This window comes from Pinus tabuliformis, chromosome 7 (genome assembly GCF_031772625.1).
Source record: "Pinus tabuliformis cultivar Carrire ecotype Pingquan chromosome 7, CPIR1, whole genome shotgun sequence".
NCBI classification, from domain to species: Eukaryota; Viridiplantae; Streptophyta; class Pinopsida; order Pinales; family Pinaceae; genus Pinus; species Pinus tabuliformis.
Window position 1 is genome coordinate 327,589,349 of NC_142293.1, and position 27,807 is coordinate 327,617,155.

General features: G+C 35.0%; 1 pseudogene; it reads left to right on the forward strand.

Moving 5' to 3' along the window:
* Positions 1–2,903: 2,903 nt before the first annotated feature.
* Positions 2,904–27,475, forward strand: LOC149247260 (xyloglucan endotransglucosylase protein 7-like; annotated as a pseudogene).
* Positions 27,476–27,807: the final 332 nt, after the last annotated feature.

Below are 27,807 nucleotides of genomic sequence, written 5' to 3' on the forward strand. Positions count from 1 at the left end.
ATCACAAATAAATGTAGAAGTACACATTATGAGCAATAGTAAAGTATTGCATACTACAAATAGGTATGAAACGTTTCATAATATGAATTTAAAGTTATTGCGTTTCCAACTATGTTATGAGGTGGTGCTAAATTACTTTATTTTTGGACTGGTTGTTATAAAACAATTTTTAGTTAAATAATGAGTTATTATTTAAAATATATTTTTAAATACATTAGTTTCTAAAAAAATTATCATATTAAAAACAAAAAATTATAGCTTTTTGAGATAGATGACTATGAAAGAGATCCACATATTACTTTATCAGTACCACCACGCACCAACTACGATGACATAAAAAAAATTGTCACATATTCAACTATTCAACTACACAACAATACATTTATTTATAATTAATTCACATTTTATAAGTAAAATGTATTTTCTATATATAAATAAATTTACAACATAATATATATAATAATATAAATTAAACAACTACATTACACAAATCTAAATACATAAAACAACTAGCCACAAGAAAGGACATGTAATAAAATCTAATAATTTATAAATTATATAAAATATATTGATGAAGATAAATCAATCTCCAATTCTTATCTTGTCCTCATTATATGATAACAAAATCTCATTATTTATGATTTGTAAAATATATTGATAAATATAAATCAATCTTATAATATATTTTATAATTATATATTACTATTATGTAGACAAAATTTCATAATATATTAATTTATTGAATTTTTAAATAGAAATATACTATAAATTTTGTATTTACTAGTTTTTAATTTATATAGGTATAGATTTCATTCAAATATGTATAGGTTAGGTTGTAGAGTATTTAATAACAAGTAATTTAAAATTTTATGATAGTTTTATTTATAAAAAAAATAAAATGAAATACAATTATAATTATAAATTTTAAAATATTATATATATAAAATAATAAATTGTTATATTGTAAATTTATATTAAATATTAAATATATTTATATGAAATAGATTAATATAATAAATGTTTTATTTTAAAATATTTTTGAAAATATTATTATTATTATTATCTATTTTTAAATATTATTATAATTTATTTTTATTAATTGTAATAAAAAATTGTTTAATTCATTTATTAAGATTATTTTTTATAATTGATGATTTTTTAAAATTTGATAATAATATTTTTTACAATTTTATGAAAATCATTCTCAATTTTAATTGTTATTTTTAACTCTTTTAATATATTTTAATAGTTGATATTGAATATTATATTAAGAGTTTTTTTCAAAATAAATAAAATAATAAAAAAACTAATCTTAAGAATAAAAAGGTGGTTCACAATAAAATTAATCATTCATATATATATAACCTAAGTATAATAAGTTTATTCAATTTTGGTAAACATGTATTTAAAAATAGCAACAAAAACATTATCTCCATTATAAATTTGACAACTAAATTATAATAAATTTTCCAAAAAAAATAATACTATAAAATTTTATATAATTTAATTTTTTATATTATTAAATATAAACATCATAACCCACCATAAATAAAATAAAATTAAATTCGAGCAAACTCAACTCATATTGAAAACACTTCTTAGAATTCTCGTCACTCAGTATGGCACTCTTCCATCATTGTTAGCATTCAATCGTCTGACACTGTAAAGTATGGCGCTGCATCAAAACCTCAAAAGTAGATGAAGCATACAAGCACTGGGCAAGCGAAAGCTTTTTAGAACTCTCGTCGATCGTTATTACCTTACTATGACAGCCCAGCCCTCGATCGTTATTCAATCCGTATGACACTGCAAAGCATGGCGCTGCAGAGAAACCATCAAAAAGTAGTTGAAACATACAAGTATTGAACAAGCCAAGAAGGGTGGGACATGATCGATCATCAAATCATATTTAAAGATATATTTTATTAGTGAATGATCGATCATCAAATCATTATTAAAGATCTATTTTATTAATGAATGAGACATCATTGTTACAGTGATAATCTTTAGCTACTGTGTTCTACAGCCAGATTTTTCATTAATACAAAATTTTAGTTATTTTTAAAACATAAAAAATTAAAGTATTTTTTTTACAGATAAAAAGTTAGAAAGGAAGTTGGATGTTGTAATAAATATTTTGAAATTGTGATTTAATTTCAGTGTATTCACTGTATTTTAAGATAAAATGATTTTTATTTTTAATTTTTTTTAGTGTCATAAATACAAGAATTTCTTTTGATTTATGACATTTTGGAAATTATCCAATTTTAATTTAGTAATGTTGATTTTCTTCTTTAACCTACAAAAACATAAAAATCTTTTTCATTTTCTATATTAGGGTTAATGATTTCCTTGTAGCATTATAATTTTATTTTATTTTTTATTTTTTTATTGCAATAGGATTTCTTCTTAAATTTAGATGTAATAATATTATTCGTATTATCTTCAAGTGACATATTCTTTTATTTTCTAATGATTTAGCCAAGACTACATTTGATTTGTATGCTATCTAGCTTTAGCCACATGTGATTTTGATTGGAGTTAGAGAAAATATTGAGAAGTATCTTGTTTTCCATTAAATATTTATTCACAAATAATGGAAACGTAGGTTCCTACACAAAAGAGATAAGATAAATGATCCAAAATGGATCTTAAGCAACCCTTTTAAAAGTCTTCAAATATGTTAAAACCACATAAAATAACATCGGGGTTAAATCGCAGCAATAAAGCATTGATATTGCGTTGGAGAAAGCTAAGCAGTATTAACGGGCCTTAGCCTTAAGAAAAATGCGATAGCGATACAAGCGAGACAACGTGAACGATTGATCGAGCGCGCAGATCAACGGTCCAGATCAAGTACCAATATTGCATCGCATGAAACCAAAGGGAGGAGTTAACACATGATGGCAAGCTTAAGCGATATGCGATGGCCACTTTATCGCATCATAATGAACCAAGGGAGAAGAATCGAAACCCATAACTTAAAGACTCGCGACAAGCGCTTCCATCGTAGTCGTTGGATGGGCGAAAGAGATCAACGGTGAATATCGCATGGCAGATTCCTGAAGGGAGGACTTAACACAGGCAGACCCAAAGGACCTATGAAATAAAACAACGACGGATTTGAGTTCCGTGGTAAGCAGTATTTCGAGCGGGCTTCAGGCAGTAAGCAGTATTGAAGAGGCTCTGCCCGATTCCATACACTGGCTGACACGTAGCATGCTGCAGGAGAGAGAAAACTACTTTTTCAGGCAGGTAATCTCTGTGCAAGTGGGCCACCCGAAATAGTCGTCAGCCATTGGATTAGCGATCACAAATCGGACGGTGAAGAAGGCACGAGCTCATTGGATGATACGGTTGGATGTGAACCATCCGATTGAAGGTAGATGAATGGTGGGCTTGCGACTTGCAATAGCGATGCAACAACGAATCCGATAGGATTATAGGTCGGATTCAATATCATTTGAAGTCCGGCTTGGCGGAAATTCTCATTGTTTTGGTGTATTCCTCTGTGTAAACAGAGAAACATATTCCCAGGGATTTCACCCGCGCCAATGGTCCTTTCTATTACAAACAGGTGGCCTTGCTGATTCAAGTGTTTACAATGATTGTTTAAACACTCAAGAAGGAGATGAAGGGACAGCAGCCAGGAGCTAGAGAGCCCGAAGAGGGAAGGGGAATAGACAGATCTGATAGGCTTAAAATCCATTCAATGGCAGCACAGAGGAAGAGGGACAGAGACAGAGAGAGAGCAAGAGAACGCAGAAGACAAAGAGCAAAAGGAAGCAGTTATGTACTCTCATAGACTTGAGGATTTCAAGTAAATCCCTGTTGTTCTTGTCACTGTTGTGTTGAGACTCTGTTTGAGGTCACACTTGTAATATTTTGCTCTTAAAGACATAATATAGAGGTCGACACTGAAAACTTGGACCAAGAGACGTAGCCAGGGGGTCTGGTTAAATCCTTCATTATTTTGACTGTGTTGATGTGTGTTTATTATGTTTTACAACTATTCATTGTCTATATTATTTGCAATCTTTTCGATCCATTGCACTAAATAATATAGGCATTCTTGCGCATGAGTCTGTAATACCTTTTCTTCTTGATTTAGTATCCATTTCCGGATCATGTGGTATCAGAGAATTTGGTTTTGGTTTTGTTAAGGTTAGACAAGCTTGTGCTAGATTTTGAATGCTAACTAGATTAAAGCTCAAACTAGGAGAAGGAGAACTTATTGAGGCTAATCCAGAGATTGGAAGAGTCTATTCTCAGAAGAGAATGGCAGGAGAAGCTCCATTGGGCTCATAATCTCAATTTATAGAAATTTTTAAGACACTCTGAGCCATGGTGGAAGAGATGTATCTAGAATTTAAGAAGGGTCAAGGTGAGAGCACTTCAACACCTAAACCAAACAAAGGAGCAGAAGAACCTTTTCTAGTTGCCCCTCTAGAAGGCAAAGGGAAAGCGGAAATGCCTCCTACACCATCTCCTCCATCATCACCTTCGTCATCCTCATCATCTTCTAGCTCTTCTAAGAAGAAGAAGAAAACTTCCTTAATCAAATTAGCTGTGAAGTTTGATTTGCTAATTTATGATGGAGAACTCAATGTAGAAAAGCTAGATAACTGGATAAGACAAATTGATGTATATTGCAGGGTACAGAATGTTGATTCAAAAAGGAAGAATATTCAGCTGGCTAGCTTTCAACTTGGAGGAACTGCACTAGTATGGTGGGAAGGCAAGACACAATCTAATCTGCAAAAACATGGTAAAATCATTTCTACCTGGAATGAATTTGATTTTGCTATCAAAAATAAATTCTATCCTTTAGCTTACATGCAGCAGGAAATGATGAGTTGGCAAACTCTTCATCAATTGAAGGGTCAAAGTGTACAAAGTTATACTCAAAAATTCAGAAAGAGAACTTTAACTCTAGGTATATCATTAGATTCACCTGATACTTTATTAAATTATATAGGTGGTCTTCATAGCTATTTAAAGCATATTATTCTCATGTTTAATCCCACTAGCTTAGATGATGTATCAGTTCAAGCCACACATCTTGAAGCTAGAGGTAAGAATGTAAACCCAGAGGTTGGGGGATCATCTAAATATTCTGTAAGCAAGAGCAAGGGAAAAAAGAAACTAAAATGGAAGGAGAGGAAAGAAAACACTGTAAAGAAGGATAAAGTTTCATGCTCTCATTGCAAGAAAGAAGGACATGATGAAGCACATTGCTGGTCTTTGCATCCTAAATGGAAACCTAAGAATTTTAGTGGAAAGAAGAAAATGAATGTTGCTGCTATTTAGCGGGACTTGGGATTAGATTCAGACGATGAAACAACAGTTGCAGCCACATGTATTAAAGGTAAAGATTTTGAAGCATCCACAAGTAATTCTACACAATATGTTGATAATGAAAATAATGAGAGGGAATGAAATGAGCTTTTTCGTATTAGAGTAATTTCCAAGCACAATAAGATTGATACTTTATTTGATAGTGGATCACAAGTAAATTTGATTTCTAAAACAATTGTAAAGAAGTTGGGATTACAAACAAAACCTCATGAGAAACCATATCCATTAGGTTGGGTGTGTGATAAAACAAAGCTACAAGTAACGAGACAATGTAAACTTAGGTTTGCTATTGGATCAACATTTGTAGATGAGGTTGAATTAGATATAGTTCCATTGGATATATGTGGTATTGTTTTGGGAAGTCCATACTTGTATGATAGGAAAGCTATTTTCTATAGAGCTGAGAATAAGTATCAACTCACTAAAAATGGAATAGAATACATTGTAAGAGCTCATAAACTCAAAGATAACTATTCTCTCATAAACTCAGGGCAGATGAAAAGAATTTTGGATTCAAATAAGCAATTTTTACTAATGCTTGTAAAGGCAAAGGATCATGAAAAATCCAATGCATTTGAAGGTTGTGATTCTAAACAGAAAGTTGATTTAGTTAAATTTGTTTCAAAGTATGATGTTCTATTTCAAGAACCAAAAGGTCTGCCACCCAAGCGAGATATAGTAAATGATATTTATTTGCAGCAAGATGCTCCATTACTTAACATTGGAATATAAAGGTTGTCAGCTTTAGAGAATGTAGAGATAAAGAAGAAGGTATAGGAGTTGCTCGATAAAGGGTTTATACGACCAAGCAAATCACCATGTGGATCTCCAATCGTGCTGGTGAGAAAGAAAGATGGTTCGTGGAGAATGTGCATTGATTATAGAGAACTAAATAAAATAACGATCAAGAACCATTATCCTCTTCCTCGTATTGATGATTTATTAGATCAATTGAAAGAAGTAGTTTACTCTTCTAAGTTAGACTTCTGAAGTGGTTATCATCAGGTTAGAATTGCAGAACAAGATGCATGGAAGACTGCTTTCAAGAAAAAACAAGGACTTTATGAATGGTTGGTTATGCCTTTTGGCTTAACTAATGCTCCTGCTACATTTATGAGAGTTATGAATGATGTACTCAGACCATTTATTGATGACTTTGTAATTTTTTATTTAGATGACATTCTTGTTTTTAGTAAGACATGGGAAGACAATGTAAAGCATGTGAAGCAAACTTTAGATGTTTTAAAAAGAGAAAATATCTATGTAAAACTGTCAAAATGTGAATTTGGTAGAACATCTTTAAATTATTTGGGTTATATTATAAGCGGTGGTGAATTGAATATAGATCCCTCTAAGGTTGAAGTCATTGTGAACTGACCTAAACCCAAATCTGCTATAGAGATTAGAAGTTTCCTAAGGGCAGCACAATACTGGAGAAAATTTATTGCTAACTTTTCTTTGGTTGCAGCTCCACTACATGATTTAACAGGATTGAAATATGTGTTTAAGTGGGGAGGAAAACAGCGGAAAGCCTTCAACACTTTAAAAGAGAAAATCAGTACAGCACCTGTACTAGCACTGCTAGATCTTCAACATCCATTTGAGATTGAGACAGATGCCAGTGATTATGCCATGGGAGTAGTGTTGATGCAACACAGAAAACCCATATGTTATCATTTTGAGACATTTACTTCTGCAGTAGTTAATTATCCCACATATGATAAAGAATTGTATGCATTAGTACAAAGTGTGAAAATGTGGAAACATTACCTAATGGGTAAAGAAACAATCATACATATAGATCATCAACCACTTCAATAATTGCACTCACAAACTAAATTGCAGCAATCAAGACATTACAGGTGGATGGGTTTTCTACAACAATTTCATCTTGTCATTAGATATAAGAAGGGCACACACAATAAGGTTGTAGACATGTTATCAAGACCAATCATAAATGCATCTACTATACTTAAGCATAACTCAGTAATGCATGAAAGTTACATTGAACAATATGCTCAAGATGTAGATTTTAAAGATGTGTATGCAACTTTAAGTCATGGCAAGCATGCAAAAGAATTGGATTATTATGTAAAGGAAAAACTCTTATATCATTTGGGAAAGTTATGCATCCCACAAACTGAAATAGTTAACATAATCCGAGAAGCACATACTTCTCTCATATCAGGTCATTTTGCTGTAAGTAAAACAGTTGCACAATTGCAAAGGTTCTGTTATTGGCCAAGAATGCATGAGATAGTTTCTAGATATATCAAAGGGTGTACTATGTGTTCTACAAGCAAGCCCAGTAATAGGAAATTAGGCTTGTACACTCCACTTCCAATTCCTTCTCGTCCTTGGGAAAGTGTTTCCATGGATTTTGTTGGGGGATTGCCAAAATCTAGGAAAGGTCATGATTATTTGTATGTTGTTGTGGATAGGTTTAGTAAAATGTGTATTTTGATACCATGTAACAAGCAAGTTACAACTGAACAAATAGAAAAGTTGTTCTTTCAGAATGTATGGGTTCATTTTGGGTTACCCACTTCTATTGTATCTGATCGAGATACTCAATTTTTTGGGAAGTTTGCATCAAGTTTATGGGAGTTTATGGGCACCAGGTTGAAGAAAAGCATAGAATTTCATCCACAAACAGATGGTCAGACAGAAGTGGTCAACAGGATAGTGATCCAATTGCTCAGAGGCTATTGCATCAAGCATCCCAAGCTTTGGGATGAGCATTTGTGTTATTTGCATCATGCTTACAACCGTGCCAAGTACTCTTCTACTCAGAGATCTCCTTTTGAGACTTGTTTTGGTTTTATACCAAAGTCTCCCTTGGATTTTGTCTTTGGTAAATACATAGCAGTTGATGGACACAGTGACATGGACAAAGCAACCAAGTTCATCAAACAAATCCAGGAAATTCACGAGGCAATACAGGAACAGCTGGAAAGAAGTCAAGCCAAGTACAAGGCAAGACATGACAAGCATCGAGCTGAGCATAGTTTCCAAGTTGGTGATCAAGTCTGGTTGTACATCACCAAATATAGAATGCAAGGTGAAGGTAAGAAGCTAAAACCAATAAGGTATGGACCTTTCAAGATACTTGATAAAATTGGTGAAAATGCTTTTCGCCTTGATTTGCCAGCTTATATGCAGATCTATTCAGTCGTTAATGAAGAAAACTTGAGATTGTATGAACCTTCATTGATTAAAGATCCTGAAGAGCAAAGTTAGTTTCCTTCTATTAGGGATTTGTTGCCTGAGTATCTCAATGAGTTACATAAGGATAGAGTTTTGGACAGGAAGGTAAGAACTACACGTCAAGGGGATGTTGAGTACCTGAGAATAGGAGTCAAAGGTTCAAATCCAAGCAAAGCACGATAGATAGAAATTGGACAAGTGAGGGAACTATATCCTCAGTTGATCAATGCCTAAAACCAACTTTTGGTGGTCCAAAATCTTTTCAGTGGCAAGGCGTGATCCAAAACGGATCTTAAACAACCCTTTTAAAAGTCTTCAAATATGTTAAAACCACAAAAAACAACATCGGGGTTAAATCACAGCAATAAAGAATTGATATGGCATCGGAGAAAGCTAAGCAGTGTTAATGGGCCTTAGCCTTAAGAAAAATGTGACAGCAATACAAGTGAGACAACGTGAACTGTTGATCAAGCACGCAGATCAACGTTCCAGATCAGTTACCAATATCGCATCGCATGGAACCAAAGGGAGGACTTAACACATGATGGCAGGCATAAGCGATATGCGATGGACGCTTTATCGAATCACAATTAACGAAGGGATAAGAATCGGGACCTGTAACTTAAAGACTCACGATGACCGCTTCCATCATAGCCGTCGGATGGGCGAAACAGATCAACGACAGATATCGCATCACAGATTCCTAAAGGGAGGACTTAACACAAGCGGACCCAAAGGACTTATGAAATAAAACAACGAAGGATTTGAGTTCCATGGTAAGTGGTATTTCGGGTAGGCTTCAGGCGGTAAGCAGTATTGGAGAGGCTTTGCCCGATTCCATACACTGGCCGACACGTAGCAAGCCATAGGAGAGAGAAAATCGCTTTTTCGGGCAGGTAATCTCTATGCAAGTGGGCCACCCGAAATAACCCTCAGTCGCTGGATTATCGATCACGGATCGGACGGTGAAGAAGGCACGAGCTCATTGGATGATCTGGCTAGATTCGAACCATTTGATTGAAGGTAGATCAACAGTCGGCTTGCGACTTGCGATAGTGATGCAACAAAAGACCCGATAAGATTATAGGTCGGATTCAATATCATTTGAAGTCTGACTTGGTGGAAATTCTCACTGTTTTGGTTTGTTCCTCTGTGTAAACAAAGAAACATATTCCCGGGGATTTCATCCATGCCAGTGGTTCTTTCTGTTACAAACAGGTGGTCTTGTTGATTCAAGCGTTTACAATGACTGTTTAAATGGTTAAGAAGGAGATGAAGGGAGAGCGGCCGGGAGCCAGAGAGATCGAAGAGGGAAGGTGAACAGACAGGGTCGATAGACTTAAAATCCATTCAATGGTAGCACAGAGGAAGAGGGACAGAGACAGAGAGAGAGCAAGAGAAAGCAGAAGAAAAAGAGCAAGAGGAATTGGTTGTGTACTCTTGTAGACTTGAGGATTTTTAGTAAATCCCTGTTGTTCTTGTCACTGTCGTGTTGAGACTCTGTTTGAGCTCACACTTGTAATATTCTGCTCTTAAAGACATAATATAGAGGTCGACACTGAAAGCTTGGACTAGGAGATGCAGCGAGGGGGTCTGGTGAACTCCTTCATTATTTTGACTGTGTTGATGTGTGTTTATTATGTTTTACAAATGTTCATTGTCTATATTATTTGCAATCTTTTTGATATGTTGCACTAACTAATATAGGAATTCCTGCACTTGAGTCTATAATACCTTTTCTTCTTGATTTAGTATCCATTTTTGGATCAATAAACCTTCTATCTTAAAAAATCACCTTTAATTTTGAAAATATAAATTATAAAATATTTTTAAATTTACTTTATTTTTCTCCATAATTTTTTTTAAATATTCAAACACAAATTTTCAAATAGCAAAGATAACATTAATAACACTATTCTCAAACAAAATATTCTTGTTATCCATATTCATTAAAGAGACAACTTATTCACAATTGTTTTTAATTCCATAATAAGCTTTCCAAGTCAATCATATGACACTGCAAAACACAGTGCTGCATCAAAACCCCGAAAGTAGGTGAAACATACAGGATACTAGAATTGGCCAAACAAAACTTTTCTCATCATCATTGTTACCTTAGTATGACAACCCTCTTCCATCATTAATTTTTGCCTTTACAAGTCAATTTGTATGACACTACAAAATATGGCGTTGCACCGAAACTCCAAAGTAGATGAAACATAAAAGTAATGTGCATGCGAAGAGTTGTTGGATATGACAAATCATAAAACAATTATTAAAGATACATTTAAGTGTGAATGAGACATGCTACCATTTTATTCTCTTGCACTTGATATTCAGAATTCTTAAACATGCTACGGTTGTCTATGGGGACACACAGATCTGCCCGAGATGTATTACGTTCATGGAAATTTGTAAGCTAGCGCTTTAGTATGAACCTCCTCAAGATTCTTGGTACGCACAAAAGCTAGCATCTGTATGGTACTACCTGTCCAATGATACCCGCATTTGAATATTGGGTGGTAGGAGTTATCATAATTTAGTTAGTCGTTTGTTGTAGTCAGAAGAATATTATTCATTCATTTTCACACGTAAAATTTAGTGGTCAAAGTTATATAGAACCAGATAATCCCAGTTAGAAAATTAGATTTTACGCAGAGAGGTAGAGGCAGAGGGGATAGTCAGAGGCAGAGGGAAGTTGTTTCACACAGCTGTATAGAGGCTCAATAAAACAAAAAATTCACTTACGGTTAAAACACAGAGTAAAGCTTGGAGCAACACAATAAAACTTAGCATGAAATTCTAATTCATGAAAATACATTCATATGAATTGTAGCTCATTCTCCAAGTAAAAACAAGGTTTACAGCGATTTTCACTTCACCAGGGGTTGCAGAGTAACACGCAATAAAACACAATAATTGTTGTTTTCAGGCGCCCACCAAAATTTGCTCCACAATTTTCTCTTGACTACCTCACAGACTCTCACTCTCTTTCTCTCATTTGCAAAATGACTTTTACATCCATATTTATCTCAACATACAGTGTTACATTAATACATGACATAGAAAATAACTAATACGTTGTTGTTGTTGAGTGTGGAAAGTATTTGCGCAGGTGTTTGTAGAGTATGGGAAATAGTCGCGTAGTAAATGCTTGTCCGTATTTACTAAACTTCATTAAATTCCTTAAATTCTGTCATGTGTTGCAGAATGGTTCACGCGGTACTTTTATTCTGGCTTCATTCCTTCCATCTTCAAACAAAGACGCAACCTGCAAAAATACTTTTGACAAGTATGGTTGTTGTCAAGGTGTTTAACGCGGTGGTTGGGATTAATATTTCCAACACTCCCCCTTAATCACAATCCCTATCATTGACAATTCCCAAACAGGTTCTGAGATAAATGAAACTTTCACATGGAAATGGATTTGTGAAGATATCAAAAGTTGTTCATGTGACCTGCAGTGCTGCAATACAATTTCATCATTGTTAATCAACTCTCTAATAAAATTATATTTAACATCAACATGCTTGGTTCTCTTATGAAAGACAAAATTCTTTGACAATGCAATTGATGAGGTGTTGTCACAGAAAATAGTTGGCCTTCCCTCTTGGTCATGATGAAGATCCCTCAACATCCTTCTCATCCAAATTGCCTAACACGCTATTTTTGTTGCTGCGACATATTTAGCTTTTGTTGTTGACAATGACACTATTGGTTGCTTCTTGGAGGCCCATGAAATGGCTCTGGAACCCAAATGGAAAACATATCCTGACGTGCTCTTTCTGTCATCGACACTTCCTGTCTCCTTAGGTGTCTCCATGAACCTCGACACCAAACTTACTGCATACGCTATATCTGGCCTAGTGGCAGTCAAATACATCAAGCTGCCTATCATGCTTTTGTATAATGTCAGATTGACATTGTTGCTACAATCTTCTTTGCTCAACTTCAACCCCATGAAAGTTTGAGTTGGTGCGGGCTTGTTGTTCTGCATTTTAAACCTCTCCAAAATGCTTGCCACATACTTCGCTTGAGAGATAAAAATGCCATTTTTTGTTTGCTTCACTTCTATGCCAAAAAATATCTTAACATTCCCAATTCAGTGATTTCAAATTCATTCTTCATGACTTGCTTGAAATCAGTGATGAGGAAATCATCACTACCTATAAAAATCAAATCATCTACATATAAGACAACAATAAGAATCTTACCATCGCTCTCTTTGATGTAGAGAGTAAGCTCACCATCACATTTGTCGAAACCACTGTCCAACAAGTAGGCATCTATCCTACTATACCATACATGTGGTGCTTGCTTAAGCCCATAAAGAGCTTTCCTCAACCGATACACTTTGTCTTCTTGGCCTTCTACCTCATAACCAGGCAGTTGCGCAACATACACTTCTTCTTTCAACACTCCATTCAAGAACGTTGATTTTACGTCCATTTGATACACTTTCCATTTATGATGCGCAGAAATCGCCACAACTGCACGCACTGTCTCCATCCTCACGACTGGTGCGAACATCTCTGCGTAATATCTTCCATGTTGCTGCGTGTATCCTTTGACAACTAGCCCTGCCTTGTGCCTTTCAATCTTTCCCTCAATGTTTCTTTTGGTCTTATAGACCCACTTCACTCCAATGACATGTTTTCCTTTTGGAAGGCTCACTAACTCCCATGTGTCATTCCTTTCTATTACTTTTATTTCTTCCTCCATTACTGCAACCCATTTTTATTCTTTGAATGCATCCTTAAAATGGATTGGGTCATCTACATGACAAAACAAGGAAAATAAGGAATTCAAGCTAGCACTACTATCAACTTCATCTTGCTCATAAATTTCATTAATTTCTGAATTTTGGTCTTCTTGTGCTTTCTGAAGATGGGCTTGACATGTCACTTGGTGTTTCGCTTTGCGGCATGCGTGGATAAGTACTTTCTTGGCTACGTGACACTGATCTATTATTTGTTGATGGTGTTGCTTACTGCCTACTTTGTTGTGCTTGAATAGGAGTAGAGGGAGTCACTATTGAGGAATTACTTTCTGCTGTTAATTCCTCTTTTTCCTCATGTGGTATACATGCTTTGACATTGACTGTATTTTCTAAACTTCCATCCCATGCTTCCTCTTCTATAAACTGCACATCTCTGCTGATTATGACCTTCTTGGTTAATGGATTGTAGAGTTTGTATGCCTTGAATTCATCACTGTATCCAACAAATATACATTTCTCCCCCTTGTTATCCAACTTCTTCCTCAACTCATCTGAGACATGTGCATATGCCACACATCCAAAAACTCTCATGTGAGTGACACTATGATTTCTTCCACTCCATGCCTCTTCAAGAACTATGTTCTTGATGCTTTTGGTTGGACATCTATTCAAGATATATGTTGCACAAGCAAGAGCTTCAACCCAATAATCATTTGGCAAATGATTTGCCTTCAACATACTCCTTGCCATTTCCATAATGGTCTTATTCTTTCTTTCCACTACACCATTTTACTAAGACGTATACCATGTTGTAAATTGCTTGTGAATTCCATGTTCCCTACAAAAACGAAGTAAATCATTTGAGATGTATTCTCCACCTCTGTCAATCCTAAGGACTTTTATGTAGTGTCTGCTTTACTTCTCAACAAGAGGCTTGTATTGGCGAAAGCACTCAAACACTTCACTTTTCTGTTTTAGGAGAAAGACCCATGTCTTCCTTGTGTATTCGTCTATGAAGGTCAATAAATAGTGGTTGCCACAAATTGATGGTGTCTACATTGGTCCACATAAATCTAGGTGGACAGTCTCCAAAGGTGTCTTTGCCCTTACTCACTTTCCTACTGGAAATGTCTCTTTATGCTGCTTGCCCAAGATACATACTTCACATAGGCTATCCAGTTTTTCTATGAGTGGTAGTCCCTTCACCATGCCTTTCTTATTCAGCAAATTCAAACCTCCAAAGTTGAGATGACCAAATCTCAAATGCCATAACCAATTTTCATCTTTGACGTCTGCTTGAAAGTTTACTTGTATGACAGCTCCATCATTTCTTCCATTCTCTTGTGAGTTCATTGAGAGTTGTGCTTGTGCACCTTCTTTCTACAAATGTGATCTTATTTTTGGGGTAAACATTCTATTGTTTGTCATCTAAACCTTTGCAATCAGCTGTCTATTTGGAGGTCTATCCAAAAATTGTGCACACATCATTTTTGAAGAAGACATTGTAGCCCTTTTTCATGAGTTGTCCAATGCTTATGAGGTTATACTTTAGACCAGGGACAAAGTAAACATCAAGAGATGTACTTCTTCTCCCCCTTCTTTGTTAGGATATTAACTCTTCATTTTCCCATGATAGAGACTTTTCTATCAATCCCTAATGTCACTTCATATTTCACACTTTCATCTAGATTGGAAAACATTTCTATGTTTCCTGACATGTGGTTGCTACACCATGAATCTAGATACCATATATCACTTTGTTTTTCTTGTGCTACATTACAAGCTAAAAACATGCTATCATGGTTTTGACTTTCTTTTGTGAAGTTTACACTTAGTTTGTTACTAATGTCATATTGCTTCTTTCTACATTCATTTGCATAATGACCATACTTCTTACAGTAATGACATTGAACTTGAGATTTATCATACCTCTCACCTTGTGCTTGATTTTGGCTTGGGCCTTGACTTGGATTTTGATTGCTACCTCTTCCACTTGAGCTTGAAGGGCTACTTCTTCCACCTCTGTGTGGGTTTATTCCTCTTCCTCTAGCATATGATCTTGCTCTGCCTCTACCTTCACCAAATGAAACTTGTGTCTTGAAGGCATGATCCAATGAGGAGCTTGTTTCTCTATTCAGTTTATGTTCATGAAAAATTAGTGATGCATGAATCTCATCCACTCAGAACTGTGAGAGATCCTTTGTCTATTTATGGCCACAACAATGGCATCAAACCTTGCTGGCAAACTTCTAAAAAAATTCTCAATTATTCTTCTTTCCTAGTGTCTCACCATGAGATCTGATTTGAGTAACTAGCTCAATTACATGTGTAAAAAATGAGTCTACATTCTCAAACTCTTTCATACAAAGTGTTTTAAGATCTCTTCTCCATTGCCTTGACTTTTTCCATGCCTTGGTAGGTTGTCTTGAGGGTGTCCCATGCTTGCTTGGACTTCGTTGTTGCTGCAACCCTTGGAAAAATACTTTCATGAACTGCTTGGAAAATATAGAAGAGGGCTTTTGAATCCTTCTTCTTGTTGTCTCTCAACAAATCCCTTTATGCTTGAGACAAGGCATTGTATGTTGTTGAATGTTCTTGAAAGCCATTCTCCACCAAATCCCAAATGTCTTGAGACGCAAACAGGGCCTTCATTGTAATGGCCCAATAATCATAATTTTTTCCATTAAACTAAGGTATCTGAGGATTAGTCTTGATGTTGCCATTTCTAAGTGAAAAAAAACTTTCTACCTGCTCGTAAATGTGCTAAAAACAATCTGTCCTAAAAAAAAATTTAACTACTAGTAAAAACACTTATTTTTACACTAACAGAGTTTAACCTGCTCTGGTACCATGTTAGAAAAATAGACTTTACCCGAAGAGGCAGAAGGGAGAGGCATAAAGCTTGATTTCGCATAACTTGATTTTGTTCAGCTAGATTTCGTGCAGCTATATAGAGGCTTAATAATAAAAACACGGAGTAAAATAGAGTAAAGCTTGGAGCAACATAGTAAAACTTAGGATTAAATTCTAATTCATGAAAATACATTCATATGAGACTGGTAAAAGTAAGGTTTACAATTACTTACACTTCACCAGGGGTTGGTGAGTAACATGCAGTAACCCAGCTAGATTCGTGTAGCTATAGCGATGCTTAATAAAACACAAAATTCACTTATGGTAATTGGTGAGTAACACCCAATACACCTAGATTTTGTGCAGCTATACAGAGGCTTAATAAAGCATAGAATTCACTTACCGTAAAAACAAAGAGTAAAACAGATTATAGCTTGGAGAAACACAATAAAACTTAGGATTAAATTCTAATTCATGAAAATACATTCATATGTGGTAAAAACAAGGTTTACGATGATTTACACTTCACTAGGGATTGCCAAGTAACATGCAGTAAAACATAGTAACTATTATTTTCATGTGACCACCATAATTTTCTCCACTATTTTCTCTTCACTACCTCAGAGACGCTCACTCTCTTTCTCTCTCACTTGTAAAATGACTTTTACATCCATATTTATCTCAACATACAATTTTACATTAATACATGAAAGAGAAAATAATTAATACGATCTTGTTGTTGAGTGTGAACAGTAATCACACAGGTGTTTGTGGGCTTCTGTGATGTGTTGCAGAATGGTTAGCATGGTACTTATGTTTTGGCTTTAGTCCTTCCATATTCAAAGCATGGTACTTATGTTTTGGCTTTAGCCCTTCCATATTCAAACAAAGACATAACCTGCAAGAATACTTCTGCAAGAATACTTCTGACAAGTATGGTTGTTGTTAGGGTGTTTAAGGCGTTGGTTGGGATTAATATTTCCAATAATCCCTACGCACCTGAAACACTTAAAATTATGACATGGAAATGAATAATGACAAGGATCGATATATTAGATACAGTCATATAATTTAAATTCGAGTGATCTAGAAATGAAGACAATGTTCTATTAAATCATTCATTTGATTGCACCTTTCATGTTTTTGGGGTCAACAGGTTCTTTTACCGATCTAAGGGATCTATTGATGGTGTTAAGGGGTCTAACGGTTGAGGGAACATTATGCTTCCTAAAAATTCTCACAATTTTATCAATAGTCCCCTGGATGAAAGGGAGATGAACCCCTAATTAAGTTATCTAATTATTAATCATTTAATATTTCTTCTTAATATTTCATATAATAATAATAATATAACTCTTTATCTAGTTTTTTAAGATTTAAATAATAAGAAAGTATATTAGTTAGTTCTTAGTTTAATGTTGACTTAGTTAAATACAAACAATTACAAAAGCAATAAACATAATAAAACTAACTAATTATGTGTCCCTTTCCATTTCTCTTGGTCCTATCCTCTTTCCATGTTTAATGTAGCCATTTTCTGGTCAAATGTAATTGTTGGTGGTCAAATATAGCCGTTGGATTATCTGCTCTCTTTATTTATCCAGTGGCACTAGTACACAAATGAATTGTGATGTGATTTTCGACGAAAACTCTTCTCAAAAACTTGATATAGATCACAAAATCCTAAATTCAATCATTTATAAGTTATATAAAATATGTTGATCAAGATAAAATAACCTCTGATTCTTATCTTGTTCTCATAAACAAATCTCATTATTTATGATTTATAAAATATGTTGATAAACATAAATCAATCTTCTAATATATTGTATAATTAATATCATGTGAAAACAAAATTTCATAATATATTAATTTATTGAATTTTTAAATAGAAATATATCACAAATTTGGTTTTATTAATTATATATATGTATATAATTCAAAAATGCACATGATAAGTTTTTGAGTATTTAATAACGAGTAATTCAAAAATTTATTTAAAATAAAAATAATAATAATAATAATAATAAATTAATTGTTATATTGTAAATTTATATTAAATATTAAATATTTTTTTTATGAAATAGACTAATATATGATGATGGTGGTGGTGGTGGTAGTTAACGTCCACTGAGACCAAAAAAAAATGTGATTAGGGGGAGGGTGGGTTTGAACCCATGAACTCTCCCTCATAACTCCCATGTATCACCAACGAACCAAAGCTGCATATATTTTTTTTGAAATTATTATTATTATTATTATTTATAAATATTATTTATAATTTATTTTTATTAACTGTAGTAAAAATTTGTTTAATTCCTATATCAAGATTATTTTTTATAATTGATGATTTTTAAAATTTGATAATAATGTTTTTTTTACAATTTTATCAAAATTATTCTTAGTTTTAATTTCTTTTTTCACTCTTAACATATTTCAATAGTTGATATTCAATATTATGTTAAGAGTTTTTTTTAAATAAATAAAATAATAAAAAGACTAATCTTAAACATAAAAGGGTGGTTCACAATAAAATTAATTATATATATATATATATAAGACTTAGGTATAACAATTTTATTAAATTTTGGCAAACTTGCTAACAATCCAAGATTTATAGTCATTTTAGGTGGTGTGGCTTTCTCAATAACAGTAATAAGTTAGCTTGCATTTGAAGATAGCAACAAAAATAACTATCCTTATTATTAGTTTGACAACTATATTATAATAAAATTTCCAAAAAACATAATTCTATATAATTTAATTTTTTATATTATTAAATATAAACATTATAACCCACCATAAATAAAATAAAATAAAATTCCAGGAAACTAAACTATATTGAAAACACTTCTTAGAATTCTCGTCACTCAGTATGACACTCTTCCATCATTGTTAACTTATAATTCAATCATATGACACTGCAAAGTATGGCGCTGCATCAAAACTTCAAAAGTAGATGAAGCATACAAGCACTGGGCAAGCGAAAACTTTTTAGAACTCTCGTCATTGTTATTACCTTCCTATGACAGCCCAACCATCGATCGTTATTCAATCCGTATGACACTGCAACGCATGGGGTTGCATAGAAACCCTCAAAAGTTGTTGAAACATACAACTATTGGACCAGCGAAGAAGGGTTGGATATGATCGATCATCACATCATTATTAAAGATATCTTTTATTACTAAATGAGACATCATTGTTACAGTGAGAATCTTTACCTTTTTATGTAACTATTGTGTTCTACGGGTAGATTTTCCATTAATACAAAATTTTAGCTATTTTTAAAAAATAAAAAATTAAAATACATTCTTTTATAATAAATTAGAAAAAATGTTAGGATATTCCGACACATAGGAAATAGTTAAGTATAACTTGGTCTAGTATAGAGTTAGTATAGAGTTAGGTAAAGTGTGTTTCTTTACTATGTACATTTTGTAACTTACAATCTGACGGTCACGATATGTAGTGATCCGACGATTCATTCTCTCCTCGGTATTACCGACACTTGATCCGTGGCTTAACACCCGATTGGTCCATGATCTCTATTTAAAGAGCATGGAGGGTCATTTGTAGGTTAACCGTTCATGAGAGAAGCTTATATAAATTTTCATTCTTTTATTAATAAATTGCCTGAAGTGGCCGCGTTGGCTCAGGCCGTGGACTGTTTCCCTCTTTGAGGGTTTTAACCACGTCAAAAGTACTGGTGTATTGATCTATGATCTGTTTGTGAGCGGTGTCCTTTGGTATTCTTTCTGAGGAACTTACCCTGTAAATTCCTACATGGTATCAGAGCTGTTTGAGGGCCGCATCCATTGGTGATCCAAATATGAAGCCAGTAGAACTGCATCCGATTACCGTTTCCTAGATCTACTGTTTCTGACTGCTTTCGTGCCGAGAGGACTGCTCTATTGTGTTGGGAGCATCTGTTCTAGTGAGGAACCCCTTTCGTTTCACGCGAAAAGGTTTCCGGTAGCCCTAGCTACGTCATTTTTATGATCTAGAGGTATACAGTGCTTATTTGCTGTTTACAGTTATTTTCTCTCTGTTTATTTTGGTTTTAGTTTATTTAGCCTTTTTTTATTACCGGATCTATACCTTTCATTTCTGTGTATGCTCTTTGCCCCGCGACTCTGTGCGATTTGGGCAAATCAGAAACAGAAAGGAAGGATTTTTATCATGCGTATGCTCTTTTCCGCTGCGCCTTAGTGTGATCTCGGAAGATCAGAAACATTGAGGAAAATATTTAGTTTCCGGCTAAAGCTAACTTCGCCCCGCAAGGTTCGGTTTTTTTGTATGTCCGTATTGGGTTTTGTGTTTTTTTGTTTTGTAGGGAAAAAGAGCTTTCTCAAAGCAAGCACGTAACCCAAAGCTTCAACCCCCCCCTCTCTCTCTCTCAAACTTTTTGTATAGCTCACTTGGTCCAAAGCTAATTTATGAGAGTAGAGGTCTTGAGTTCAAGTCTCCTTTTTGTGGGGGCGGATTTTTCATTTCCGCACATTCCCGCACTTCGTCGGCATCTTCATCAAATTTTCTTCAAAAAGCCATAACTTCTTCATCCGCAAGCCGTTTTCAGAACCGTTTTTTTTTAAACAACCTAATTTTTCGAGATCTTTCCATTGGAACACTTAGTTTCAGCATCTATAGTTTCAGTGTCTATTAAAATGGAAAGTCCATGCCAAGTTATTCTTGACAGCACCAACTACTTCCAATGGTGGTCCTACATTGTGGATTTACTTAGAGGTAAAGGTCTCTACAGAACAGCCACATACCAAGAAACCAAACCGAAAGATGAAGATAAGGCAGCTAAATGGGAAAATAGGCAAGATCAAGCACGTGGGTTAATAGGGATGTCTATTTCTCCAGATCTTAGATTCCATATTGCAGAACTTGATGCTCCTGATGAAGCATTGAAACATATTACTAAAGTTTTTGGAATAAAAAATGAACTTAGAGCCCATCAACTTGAAAATGAGTTGCTTACATTGGACCCCAATAATTTTTCTTGCGTTGAAGATTTTTTGTCCAAGTTCAAGACCCTTAGACTTCTCTTGGAAGGTGTTAAGGTTAAGAAAGAAGATAGTAACCTTATCTATTCCATTCTTACTAAGTTGGGACCAACCTACTCTGTGTTTGTTTCCACCTTCCATTCTACAAGAGAAGCCTTCATTTCTCAAGGACAAGACTACAAGTCCCCTTCCTTTGATTCTTTTTGTGATTCTTTAATAAGAGAACAAGAAAAACTCTTACACCTTGGTCTTCTTAATCTTGGAAACTCTTCTAAGAAAGCGTTAGCCGCCCAGCAACAACCAAATCCAAAGAATCCTAAGAAGTTGTATCCTAAAAGGAATGGTCCTAAACCAAACAAGGGTCCTAAGCAATCTCAGCCTCAAAATGAAAAATCATTTCAACAAAATGATAAGACAAATAAAAACAAAGGGAAGAAGACTGATAGACATTGCAACTTTTGTAATCGAGATGGCCACTTAGAAACTAAATGCTTTAAGAAGATGGAAGCCTTGAAGCAGCAATGAAGAAGCATAACACCCATTTGGAGCACTCTTCAACTTCAACTTCATCTTCAGGAATGGCACTTTCTGCATGTGGTTGTCAAGCATCTCGGTTTGGCTATGCACTAAATGTATCTTCTTCTTCTCATTCTCATGAGTGGCTCATTGATTCTGGAGCTTCTTATCACATGGCCAAAAACAAAGCCATGTTTTCTTCTTTAAATGATTGTAACACCAAAAATATATATGTTGGTGATGATAGATCTCTTAGTGTTGTAGGGACTGGAACTGTTCATATAGACAATGGTCAGTTTAATGATGTATTATGTGTTCCAACCTTATCCTGCAACCTTCTATCTGTATATCAGATAACCCATTCAGGTGAAGGTAAAATCGTTGAATTTTCACCTCACGATTTTGTAATTAAAGACCTAAGAGATCCCAGACAGATTTTAGCTACTAGCATTGTTGATGATTCTACAAGTTTGTATAAGTTTCACAATTTTGGGTCATCAAATCTTCCCTCAGTATTTGTTGCTCATAATGATGAAGTGAGCAAACTTTGGCATGAGCGATTTGGTCACTTAAACTATCGCTCTCTTTAGAATCTATGTAAAGAAAATATGGTGACAGGTCTTCCAATGGTATCTTGCAGAGATGGTGTTTGTTCCGGATGTGTACTCGGAAAACATCATCGTACAGTTTTGAAAAACGTGCCTCTTGGCACACCTCAGCCCCTTTACAGCTCATGCATAGTGATTTATGTGGTCCACTTCCAGTTGTTTCATTCTTTGGCTACAAGTATTTCTTAACTTTCATTGATGATTTCTCCAGACGCACTTGGTTATACTTCGTAAAACTCAATAGTGAAGTATTTAACATGTTCTTGGCCTTTAAGGCCTTTGTTGAAAAACAATCTGGACATCAAATTCTTCAACTAAGATATGATAATGGCGGAGAACATGTTAATAACAAATTCATCAACTTTTGCACTGAGAATGGAATTCAAATGCAACATACTGTTCCATACACTCCACAACAAAATGGTGTAGCTGAAAGGAAGAATCGCACCTTAAAGGAAATGGCTAATTGTATGCTTCAATCTAAAGGACTTAGTCTTAATTATTGGGCAGAAGCAATTAACTGTGCAAATTACATAATAAATCGCACTCCTACTAAGGTTTTAAAGAATATCACTCCAGAAGAAGCATGGAGCTCAATTAAACCAGATGTAAGTCACTTTCGTGTTTTTGGAAGTGAAGCATGGGCCCATATTCCAGATGAGAAACATAAAGCTTTAGAACCTAAGAGTGAAAAATGTATTTTGTTGGATATTCTGAAGATGTCAAAGGATATAGATTTATTCCACTTAAGTCCAAAAATTTTATCATTAGAAGAGATGTAAATTTTGCTGAAAATATATCGGCCTACAAGCCTAGTTCGGCGGATGTGCCACCTCTCCTATCTCTTCTACTTTTGAAAATATTTCTTCTTCAGATGATGAAAGCGAGGATGAAAATCCTCCCCCACCTTCTCAGGATCCTCCTTTAGCTCCTCAGCTTCCAAAATGGGTCCGCGCTACTCGGGATGCAGCAGGTGATCTTGCCGGTGATCCTACAGATCAGCGACGTACACGTTCTCAGTTTGATAGAGCTTCTTCTTTACTGGCTCAAGCTTCAGTGAATTATGATCCTGACACCTTTGCAGAAGCTTCAGGCCATCTAGATTGGGAAGCAGCTATGAATGAAGAATATCATTCATTATTGGCAAATGATACATGGGATCTTGTTCCTCTACCAAAGGGACGAAAACTTGTTAGATGCAAATGGGTTTACAGAACCAAGTATGGACCAGATGGGAAAGTCGATAAACATAAAGCTCGTCTTGTTGCTAAGGGTTTTTCACAAGTTGAAGGCATTGACTACACTGAAACCTTCTCCCCTGTTGCCAAAATGAACTCTATCCGCCTTGTTCTTTCCCTTGCTGCCTCTTTCAAATGGGAAGTCCATCAGATGGATGTTAAATCCGCCTTCTTGCATGGGGACTTGCATGAAGAAATCTATATGGAACAATCTATTGGATTTATACAAACAGACTCAAGCCTTGTATGTCAGCTTAAGAAATCCCTTTATGGTCTCAAGCAAGCTCCTCGAGCTTGGTATGCCAAAATGGATAACTTTCTTTTAGAAAATGGCTTTTCTAGGTGTCATTCTGACAATATTGTCTAGACCAAGAAAGTGGGAAAGTCTCTTATCATTCTTGTTCTTTATGTTGATGATCTTATCCTGACTGGTAGTGATCCCAACCTTATAAACCATGTGAAAACTAGCCTTAAAAGGAAGTTTGAAATGACAAACTTAGGACACTTACATTATTTTCTTGGTCTTCAAGTCTTGCAATCCAAGGGAGGTATTTCCCTTTCCCAGTCCAAGTATGCCTGTGATATTCTATGCCATTTTCACATGGAAGACTGTAAGCCAACCCCTTCTCCCTTTCAGTCTGGAGTCAAACTTTCAGTCACTTGTACTTCTCCTGAAGTTGATGCTACCTTATATCGTCAACTTGTAGGAAAAATTTTGTATCTAACCCATACTCGTCCTGACCTTTCCTTTGTTGTTGGCCTTGTTGCTCGGTTTATGCAAAACCCACGTGAAAGTCATTGGAAAGCAGCTAAAAGAATACTTCGTTATGTTCGAGGTACAGTTCAGTTTGGGATTCATTACAGTGCCGAAGAATCTCCTCTATTGGTTGGTTTCACTGATTCCGATTGGGCTGGTGACTCTGATGATCGAAAGTCTACTGCAGGTTATGTGTTCACTCTTGGTTCAGGACCTATTACATGGGCTTGCAAGAAACAAGGTGCCATTTCTCTTTCTTCAGCAGAAGCAGAGTATCGTGGTGTCGTAGAAGCTGGTAAGGAAGCCTTGTGGCTTCGTCAGATCCTGTCAGAGTTTGGCTTTCAGCAGCAACATCCGACTACACTTTGGTGTGATAATCAAAGTGACATTCAACTATGCAAAGATCCAGTCCAACATCAGCGCAACAAACACATTGAACTACTCATGCACTTCATTAGAAAGCTCATCCATGACCATGTTCTTGAAGTGCAATATTGTTCAACAGATGACCAAGTTGCAGACATCTTTACAAAGGCTCTCACAGAGGCGAAGTTCACTAAACTTCGATTTATGCTTGGAGTTCAGGAAGTTGCCACTAAGGGGGGATAGGCTCTAGTGCCTCCTTCCTTCTCCTATTTGTGTCATATTTGTAAATCCTTCAATCCTATCCCAAGTTGTTTTGAAGGGGGGATGTTAGGATATTCCAACACATAGGAAATAGTTAAGTATAACATGGTCTAGTATAGAGTTAGGTAAAGTGTGTTTCTTTACTATGTACATTTTGTAACTTACAATCCGACGGTCACGATATGTAGTGATCCGACGGTTCATTCTCTCCTCGGTATTACCGACACTTGATCCGTGGCTTAACACCCGATTGGTCCATGATCTATATTTAAAGATCATGGAGGGTCATTTGTAGGTTAACCATTCATGAGAGAAGCTTATGTAAATGTTCATTCTTTTATTAATAAATTGCCTGAAGTGGCCGCGTTGGCTCAGGCCGTGGACTGTTTCCCTCTTTGAGGGTTTTAACCACGTCAAAAGTATTGGTGTATTGATCTGTGATCTGTTTGTGAGCGATGTCCTTTGGTGTTCTTTATGAGGAACTTACCCTGTAAATTCCTACCAAAAAAATGGATATTGTAAAAATTAATTTTGAAATTGTGATTTAATCTCGGTATTTTAAGATAAAATGATTTTTTTTTCAATTTTGAATTTCTTTTGATTTATAATATTTTGAAAATTATCCAATTTTAGTTTAGCAATGTCGATTTTCCTCTTTAAATTACAAATTCATAAAGATCGTTTTCATTTTCTATATTAAGGTTAATGATTTCCTTGTAGCATTATAATTTTATTTTATTTTTTTTATTTTTTATTGCAGTAGGATTTCTGCTTAAATTTAGATGTAATAATATTATTCATATTAGCTTCAAGTGACATGTTTTTTTATTTTCCAATGATTTAACCAAAACTACATTTGTATGTTATTTAGCTTTAGCCACATGCGATTTTGATTAGAGTTAGAGAAAATATTAAGAAGTATCTTGTTTTCTGTTAAATATTTATTCATAAACAATGGAAACAATGGTTCTACCCAAAAAAGAAAAAAAAAAAAGAGAAATTCTCTATCTTAAAAAAAAACACCTTTAATTTTGAAAATATAAATTATAAAATATTTTTAAATTTACTTTATTTTTTTCCATTATATTTTTAAGAAATATTCAAACACAAATTTTCAAATAGCAAAGATAACATTAATAACACTATTTTCAAACAGAATATTCTTATTATCCACTTATGCACACTCATTTTTAATTCCCTAATAAACTTTCCCAAGTCAATCCTATGACACTGCAAAACACGGTGGTGCATCAAAACCCCTAGAGTAGGTGAAACATACATGATACTAGTACTTGCCAAACGAAACTTTTATCATCATTGTTACCTTAGTATGACAGCCCTCTTCCTTCATTAATGGTTGCCTTTACAAGTCAATTTGTATGACACCGAAACTCATGAAACATACAAGTACTGGGAGTGCGAAGAGTTGTTGGATATGACAAATCATCAAATAATTATTAAAGATACATTTTGTTGGTGAATGAGACCTGCTACCATTTTATCCTCTTGCACTTGATACTCGGAATTCTTAAACATGCTACGGCTGTCTATGGGGACACACAGATCTGTCATGCTCATGTATTACGATTCTTGGTAGGCATAATAACGATTCTTGTTTCTCTAGGTTCTGGCTTTCAGTCCAAAAAGGAATACCTGTTCGGCAGCGTGAGCATGAGAATTAAGCTGATCTCAGGGAATTCCGCTGGAACGGTTACCTCGTATTATGTAAGCACCTATTTTCTCTCAAGAACGAAATCTTGCAGAATTATTTATTATCAGTTGACTGTACATAAACTCAATTCGTGAGATCCATATTTTAAATTTCAAGATTGCAGCCAGACCGGTCATAGTTTCGATAATACACAATATAGTAATGTCAGTATTTTGCATTCAGATGTCGTCCTAAGCTTCTTCTCATGACGAACTCGACTTTGAATTTCTGGGAAACCTTCCGGGAAATCCGTACATGCTTCAGACCAACGTGTTTGCAAGTGGAGTTGGGAATAGAGAACAAAGGCTTCATCTGTCGTTTGATCCCACAGCGACTTCCATAACTATTCTATTCTTTGGAACCACAAACAAATCGTGTATGTGCTTCGACTAACTGAAACGGAACCTCATTTAGAAGCTGTATTTAAAAATTTCATGAATTCTGTTAACATATATTTCTTTCCTATTGTGAAAACAGGTTTTTTTGTTGATTCGATCCCCATCCGAGTATTCAAAAACAATGAAGGTGCGGGCGTCCCACATCCAAATAAACGACCCATGAAGATCATCGCCAGCCTTTGGAACGGAGAGGATTGGGCTACCGACGGAGGAAGGGTTAAATAGCCTGGAATGACTCCCCCTTTGTTGCCTCTTACCAATCCTTTGAAGTAGATGCATGCAGCGTGTCATCTCAATCTTCTTTGCCCTGTGTCAACCACTGGTGGGATCAATCCGAATTTCAAAGTCTAAATAAACAGCAACTCAGTAAACTTAATTGGGTTCGTAAAAACTACATGATTTACGACTACTGTCACGACAAGTCAAGAAGATTTTCTGCAACTCCACCTGAATGTGCATTGAATCCTTAATCACAAAATTTGATCAGCTCGCGTACCATAAGAGATGGATTCGAAATGATGTACCATCTCAACTCGCGTAATTGGTTTTAACTTTTGGCCAATCCACTAAAGTGCTCAAACGGTTTTTCTTTCTAGACTGCAATATTGTCTGCGTTTACATGTATCCGAAGTTTCAGCATTTATGGGAATAAAACATGGGTTCATGCCTCGTCTAACTGTCTCAGTTTTTCAGGGCAGAAGAAGCATAATATTATTTATATAAGAGATATAAAAGAAGTTTGCATGGTACATTCAGCCAGGATACATATGTTGCTATAGCAACTGTTCATCAATGAGAGAAA